An 8,143-nucleotide genomic window follows, 5' to 3' on the forward strand; every position below is an offset into this window, starting at 1 on the left:
TACAGAGTGAAGCAAGTCAAAAAGAGAAAAACAAATATCATACATTAATGCATACATGTGGAATCTAAAAATTTGGTATAGACGATCTTATTTAGAATGCATAAATAGACACAGATGTAGAGAATAAACATATAAATACCAAGGGGGAAGGGAGGGGTGAAATGAATTGGGAGAGTGGGATTGACATATATATGCTATTGATACTATGTATAAAATAGATAACTAATGAGAACCTACTGTATAGCACAGGGAACTCTACTCAATGCTCTGTGGTGACCTAAATGGGAAGCAAATCCAACAAAGAGGGTACATATGTATACGTACAGCTGATTCACTTTGCTATACACTAGAAACTAACACAATACTGTAAGGCAACTCTATTCCAATATAAATTTTAGAAAAATGTTGAGACAATAGAAGAATATATCTCAGATGAAGGAAAAAGATAAAATCCCAGAACAACTAAGCCAAACCGAGATGGCCAATCTACGAAAAAAATAATTTGGAGTAATGGTAGTGAAGATGATCCAAGATCTTGGAAAAAGAATGGAGGCACAGATTGAGAAGATACAAGAAATATTTAACAAAGACCTATGAGAACTAAAGAACAAACAGAGATGAGCAATACAATAACTGAAATGAAAAATACACTAGAAGGAATCAATAGCACAATAACTGAGGCAGAAGAATGCATAAATGGAGGCTTCCCTGGTGGTGCAGTTGTTGAGAGTCCTCCTGCCGATGCAGGGGACACGGGTTCATGCCCCGGTCTGGGAAGATCCCACATGCCAGAGTGGCTAGGCCTGTGAGTCATGGCCACTGGGCCTGTGTGTCCGGAGCCTCTGCTCCACAATGGGAGAGACCACAACAGTGAGAGGCCCGCATACTGCAAAAAGCAAACAAACAAACAAAAAACAATGCATAAATGACCTGGAATACAGAATGTTGGAAATCACTGCTGCAGAACAGAATGAAGAAAAAGAATGAAATGATATGAAGACCATCTAAGAGATCTCTGGGACAACATTAAATGCACCAACATTTGCATTATAGGGATCCCTAAAGGAGAAGAGAAAAAGCAAGGACCTGACAAAATATTTGAAGAGATTATATTTGAAAGCTTCCTTAACATGGGAATGGAAAGAGTCACCCAAGTCCAGGAAGCACAGAGAGTCCCATACAGGATAAAGCCAAGGAGGAACACTTTTAGACACATAATAATCAAACTGTCAAAAATTAAAGACAAAGAAAAAATATTAAAAGCAACAAGGGAAAAGTAACAACATACAAGGTAATCCCCATGAGGTTATCAGCTGATTTCTCAGCAGACACTCTGCAAGCCAGAAGGGAGTGGCATGATACATTTACAGTGGTGAAAGGGAAGAACCAACCAAGAATCTCATTCACATGGCGTTCTGTTATATGTTGTTGATTCATTTATATTTTTATTTTTTCTAACAAATCTTTTCTTTTTCTAATTTCATTTTATTCTTTATACTTCATTATTGTTCTGTTCCTTTTGACTTGTTCCCCTTTTTTCTGTTCTTCTTTCCTTTTCTGTTGTGGTTTTGTTTTATCTAGTTTCAGTTGTTATATTTTTATTTTTCCAAATATGTTTTCTTATCTTTCTAATTTTATTTTATTTTTTATTCTTTGTTATTGTACTGCTCCTTTTTTTTCTTTTTCTTTTTTTGCCACACTGTGTGGCTTGTGGGATCTTGGTTCCCAGGCCAGGGTTTGGGCCTGAGCTCCTGTGGTGGGAGCAGTGAGTCTAAACTGCTGTACTAACAGAGAAACTCAGATCCCAGGGAATATTAATTGGAGTGAGGTCCCCCAGATGTCCTCATCTTGGCACCAAGACCCGGCTCTACACAACTGCCTGCAAACTGCGTGCTGGATGTCACAGGCCAAACAACCAGTAAGACAGGAATACGGCTCCACACATCAAAAAATAAATAAAATGAAATGACAAAAAATATATTACAGACGAAAGAGCAACGTAAAAACCTACAAGACCAAATAAATGAAGATGAAATAGGCAATGTACCTGAAAAAGAATTCAGAGTAATGATAGTAAAGATGTTGCAAAACCTATGAAAAAGAAAACAGAAAATACAAGAAATGTTGAACAAGGACCTAGAAGAACTAAACAGCAAGGAAACAGTGATGAAAAACACAATAACTGAAATTAGAGGGGTGGGATAGGGAGGGTGGGAGGGAGATGCAAGAGGGAGGAGATATGGAGAAATATGTATATGTATAGCTGATTCACTTTATTATACAACAGAAACTAACACAACACAACACTGTAAAGCAATTATACTCCAATAAAGATGTTAAAAAAATACTCTAGAAAGTATCAATAGCAGAATATCTGATGCAGAAGAACAGATAAGTGAGCTGAAAGATAAAATGGTGGAAATAACTGCCATGGAGCAGAATAAAGAAAAAAGAATGAGAAGAATTGAAGACAGTCTCAGAGACCTCTGGGACAACATTAAATGCACCAATATTTGAATTACAGGGGTCCCAGATAAAGAAAAGAAAGGGTCTGAGAAAATACTTAAAGAGGTTATTGTTGAAAATTTCCCTAACATGAGAAAGGAAATAGCCATTCAAGTCCAAGAAGGTCAGAGAGTCCCATACTCCCATCTCCTAGGATAAAACCTAGGAGAAACACACAAAGACACATATTAATCAAACTAACAAAAATTAAGTTCAGGGAAAAAATATTAACAGCAGCAAGGGAAAAGCAAAAAATAACATACAAGGAATAACCATAAGGTTATCAGCTGATTTCCCAGCAGAAAATCTATAGGACAGAAGAGAGTGGCAGGATATATTTGAAGTGATGAAAGGAAAGAGCCTACAAACAAGATTACCCAGCAAGGATCTCATTCAGATTCGATGGAGAAATCAAATCTTTGCAGACAGGCAAAAGATATGAGAATTCAACACCACAAAACCAGCTTTACAACAAATGCTAAAGGAACTTCTCTAAGTGGGAAACAAAAGAAAACAAAAGACCCACAAAAACAAATGCAAATCAATTAAGAAAATGGTAATAGGAACATACATATTGATAATCACATTGAATGTAAATGGATTAAATGCTCCAACCAAAAGAAACAGACTAGCTGAATAGAGTCAAAAAAAAACACACCTTTATATATGCTGTGTACAAGAAACCCACTTCAGACCTAGGGACACATACAGACTGAAAGTGAGGGAATGGAAAAATATATTCCATGCAAATGGGAATCACAAGGAAGCTGGAGTAGCAATTCTCATATCAGACAAAGTAAACTTTAAAATAAAGACTATTACAAGAGACAAAGAAGGACACTACATAATGATCAAGGGATCAATCCAAGAAGAAGATATAAAAACTGTAAATAGTTATGCACTCAACATAGGAGCACCTCAACACATAATGCAAATGCTAACAGCCATAAAAGGAGAAATCAACAGTAACAGAATAATAGTGGGAGACTTTAACACCCCACTTACACCAACAGACAGCTCATCCACACAGAAATTAAAATAGGACACAGAAGCTTTAAATGACACAATAGACCAGATAAACTTAATTGATATTTTTAAGACATTCCACCTGAAAGTGGAAAAATACACTTTCTTCTCAAGTGCACACGAAACGTTCTCTAGCATAGATCATATCTTGAGTCAAAAATGAAGCCTTGGAAAATTTAAGAAAATTGAAATTTTATCAAGCATCTTTTCCAACCACAACACTATGAGATTAGAAATCAGTTACAGGAAAAAAAACTGTAAAAAACACAAATACATGGAGGCTAACCAGTGTGCTGCTAAATAACCAAGAGATCACTGAAGAAATCAAAGAAGAAATTTAAAAATACCTAGAAAAAAATGACAATGAAAACAAGACAATCCAAAACCTATGGGATACAGCAAAAGCAGTTCTAATAGGGAAGTTTATACCAATTAAAGCTCCCTCAAGAAACAAGAAAAATCTCAAATAAACAATCTAATCTTACACCTAGAGCAACTAGAAAAAGAAAAACAAAGAAAACCCAAAGTTAGTAGAAGGAAAGAAATCATAAAGATCAGATTAGAAACAAATGAAAAAGAAATGAAGGAAACAATAGCAAAGATCAATAAAACTAAAAGTTGGCTCTTTGAGAAGTTAAAAAAATTGATAAACCATTAGCCAGACTCATCAAGATAAAAAGGGAGAGGACTCAAATCAATAAAATTAGAAATGAAAAAGGAGAAGTTACAACTGACACTGCAGAAATACAGAGGGTCATGAGACAGTACTACAAGCAACTATATGCCAATAAAATGGACAGCCTGGAAGAAATGGACAAATTCTTGGAAAGGTATAACTTTCCAAGATTGAACCAGCAAGAATTAGAAAATTTAAAAAGGCCAATCACAGGTAATGGTATTGAAACTGTAATTAAAAATCTTCCAACAAAAAAAAGCCTAGGACCAGATGGCTTCACAGGTGAATTCTATCAAGCATTTAGAGAGGAGTTAGCACCTGTCATTTGCAAACTCTTCCAAAAATTTCAGAGGGATGACACTACCAAACTCGTTCTATGAAGCCAGCATCACCCTGATACCAAAAACAAACAAAGGTATCACACACAAAAAAGAAAATTACACACCAATATCACTGATGAACATATACCCCAAAATCCTCAACAAAATACTAGCAAACAATCCAACAGCATATTAAAAAGATCACACACTGTATTCAAGTGGGATTAATCCCAGGGATGCAAGGATTCTTTAATATATGGAAAACAATCAATGTGATACACCATATTAGCAAACTGAAGAATAACAACCATATGATCATCTCAAAAGATGCAGAAAAAGCTTTTGACAAAATTCAACACAAAACTCCAATGAAAACTTTCCAGAAAGCGGGCATAGATGGAACCTATCTCAACATAATAAAAGACATATATGACACACCCACAGACACATCATTCTCAATGGTGAAAAACTGAAAGCATTTCCTCTAAGATCAGGTAAAGACAAGAATGACCACTCTCACCACTTTCAACATAGTATTGGAAGTCCTAGGCCTGGCCATCAGAGAAGAAAAATAAATGAAAGGAATGCAAATTGGAAAAGAAGTTAAACTGTCACTGTTTGCAGATGACATGGTACTCTACATACAGAATCCTAAAAATGTCGCCAGAAGACTATTAGAATTTGGTAAGGTTGCAGGATAAAATATTAATGCACAGAAATCTCTTGCTTTCCTATACACTAACAACAATGGCAACAAAAAGCATAAAAAATCTAGGAATAAACCTACCTACAGAGGCAAAAGACCTGTACTCAGAAAACTATAAAACACTGATGAAAGAAATCATAGATAACATAAACAGATGGAGAGATATACCATACTCCTGGATCGGAAGAATCAATGTTGTCAAAATGACTATATACTATAGTACAGCTCCAATGCAATCCCTATCAAATTACCAATGTCATTTTTGACAGAAGTAGAACAAGAAATTTTACAATTTGTATGGAAACACAAAAGACCCTGAACAGCTAAAGCAATTGTGAGAAAGGACAACAGAGCTGGAGGAATCAGGCTCCCTGGTTTCAGACTATACTACAAAGCTTCAGTAATCAAGACAGTATGGTACTGGAATAAAAACAGAAATATAGATCAATGCAACAAGATAGAAAGCCCAGAGATAGACCCATGCACCTATAGTCAACTTATCTTTGACAAATGAGGCAAGAATATACAATGGAGAAAAGGCAGTCTCTTCAATAAGTGGTGCTGGGAAAACTGGACAGCTACATGTAAAAGAATGAAATTAGAACACTCTCTAAGACCATATACAAAAATAAACTCAAAATGGATTAAAGACCTAAGTGTAAGGCCAGGCACTGTAAAACTCTTAGAGGAAAACCTAGGTAGAACACTCTATGACATAAATCACAGCAAGATCCTTTTTGACCCACCTCCTAGAGTAATGGGAATAAAAACAAAAATAAACAAATGAGACCTAATGAAACTTAAAAGCTTTTGCACAGCAAAGGAAACAATAAACAAGGCGAAAAGACAACCCTCAGAATGGGAGAAAATATGCAAACGAAGCAACTGACAAAGGATCAATCTACAAAATATACAAGCAGCTCATGCAGTTCAATAGAAAAAGAACAATCAACACAATCCAAGAAGAGGCAGGAGACCTAAATTTCTCCAAAGAAGATATACATTTGTTCAACAAACACATGAAAAGATGATCAGCATCTCTAATCATTAGAGAAATGCAAATCAAAACCACAATGAGATATCACCTCACACAGTTCAGAATGACCATCATCAAAAAATCTAGACACAATAAATGCTTGAGAGGTTGTGGAGGAAAGGGAACCCTCCTGCACTGTTGGTGGGAATGTAAATTGATAGAGCCACTATGGATGTTCTTTAAAAAACTAAAAATAGAACTACCATATGACCCAGCAATCCCACTACTGGGCATATACCTTGAGAAAACCATAATTCAAAAAGATACATGTACCACAATGTTCATTGCAGCACTAATAATTGTCAGCACATGGAAGCAACGTAAATGTCTTAGATGTCTTTATCCATTTATCAATGGATAAAGAAGATGTGGCACACATATACAATGGAATATTACTCAGCCATAAAAAGGAATGAAACAGAGTTATTTGTAGTGAGGTGGATGGACCTAGAGTCTGTCATACAGAGTGAAATAAGTCAGAAAGAGAAAAACAAATACCGTATGCTAACACATATATATATGGAATCTAAACGCATATATATGGAATCTAAAAAAGTGGTAGTGATGAACTTAGTGGCAGGGCAGGAATAAAGATGCAGGTGTAGAGAACAGATTTGAGGGCACGGTGGGGGGAAAGGGAAGCTAGGACAAAGTGAAAGAGTTGCATGGACATACATACACTACCAAATGTAAATGGATGACTAGTGGGAATTTGCTGCATAGCTCAGGGAGATCAACTCAATGCTTTGTGATGACCTAGAGGGATGGAATAGGGAGGGTGGGAGGGAGGCTCAAGAGGGAGGGGACGGGGATATATGTATACATATAGCTTATTCACTTTGTTGTACAGCAGAAACTAACCAACACTGTAAAGCAATTATACTCCAATAAAGATTTGAAAAAAAGAGAAGGGGACCTTCCTACACCGTTGGTGGGAATGTAAATTGATATTGTCACTATGGAGAACAGTATGGAAGTTCCTTAAAAAACTAGAAATAGAGCTACCATATGATCCAGCAATCCTACTCTTGGACATACATCCAGAGAAAACATGGTTTGAAGGGGTACATGCACCCCAATATTCATTGCAGCACTGTTTACAATAGTCAAGACACAGAAGCAAACTAAATGTCCATCGACAGATGAATTGATGAAGAAGATGTGGTACATATATACAATGTAATATTACTCAGCCATTAAGAAAGAATGGAACGATGCCATTTGCAGTGACATGGATGGAGCTAGAGATTTTCATACTAAGTGAAGTAAGTCAGACAGAGAAATACAAATATCATATGATATCAGTTATATGCGGAATCTTAAAAAAAATGATAAAAATGAACTCATTTACAAAACAGAAACAGGTTCACAGAGTTAGAGAGTGAACTTATGGTTACCAGTGGGGAAGGATGGGGGAGAGACAGATTGGGAATTTTGGATAGACATGTATACACTACTATACTTAAAATAGATAACCAACAAAGACCTACTGTATAGCACAGGGAACTGTGCTCAAGATTCTGTAATAACCAAATGGGAAAAGAATTTGAAAAAGAATAGATACATGTATATGTATAACTGAATCACTTTGCTGTATACCTGAAACTAACACAACATTGTTAATCAACTATGGTCCAATATAAAATAAAAAATACAAAAATAAAGAATAATACACAGAGTACTAAATCAAAAAATAAAACAAACCTAAAACCCCCACTGAAACAATATTTGCAATGTTCCCCCTACAGAGCATTTTTCTAGTTGATAGAAATGTGTAGAAATGAGTATTGTAAAGGAAATGCTGAACAGATTTTTGACTATTCCAACTAACAATTAATGTTTTTATACTCTTTTTCTTGTGTGATTATTTGTCC

The 8,143-nt window shown here is 35.7% G+C and overlaps 1 long non-coding RNA gene across 1 annotated transcript; it reads right to left on the reverse strand.

The window, feature by feature from the left end:
- Positions 1–1,138: 1,138 nt before the first annotated feature.
- LOC116754687 lies at positions 1,139–2,772 on the reverse strand. The gene is made up of 3 exons (XR_004350135.1): positions 2,683–2,772; positions 1,877–1,879; positions 1,139–1,203 (listed from the first exon to the last, which is right to left on the reverse strand). It is a non-coding gene; the product is annotated as an uncharacterized LOC116754687 (long non-coding RNA).
- Between the last annotated feature and the right edge of the window lie 5,371 nt (positions 2,773–8,143).

The sequence above is a fragment of the Phocoena sinus genome, chromosome 5 (assembly GCF_008692025.1).
Source record: "Phocoena sinus isolate mPhoSin1 chromosome 5, mPhoSin1.pri, whole genome shotgun sequence".
In the NCBI taxonomy this organism is placed as follows: domain Eukaryota; kingdom Metazoa; phylum Chordata; class Mammalia; order Artiodactyla; family Phocoenidae; genus Phocoena; species Phocoena sinus.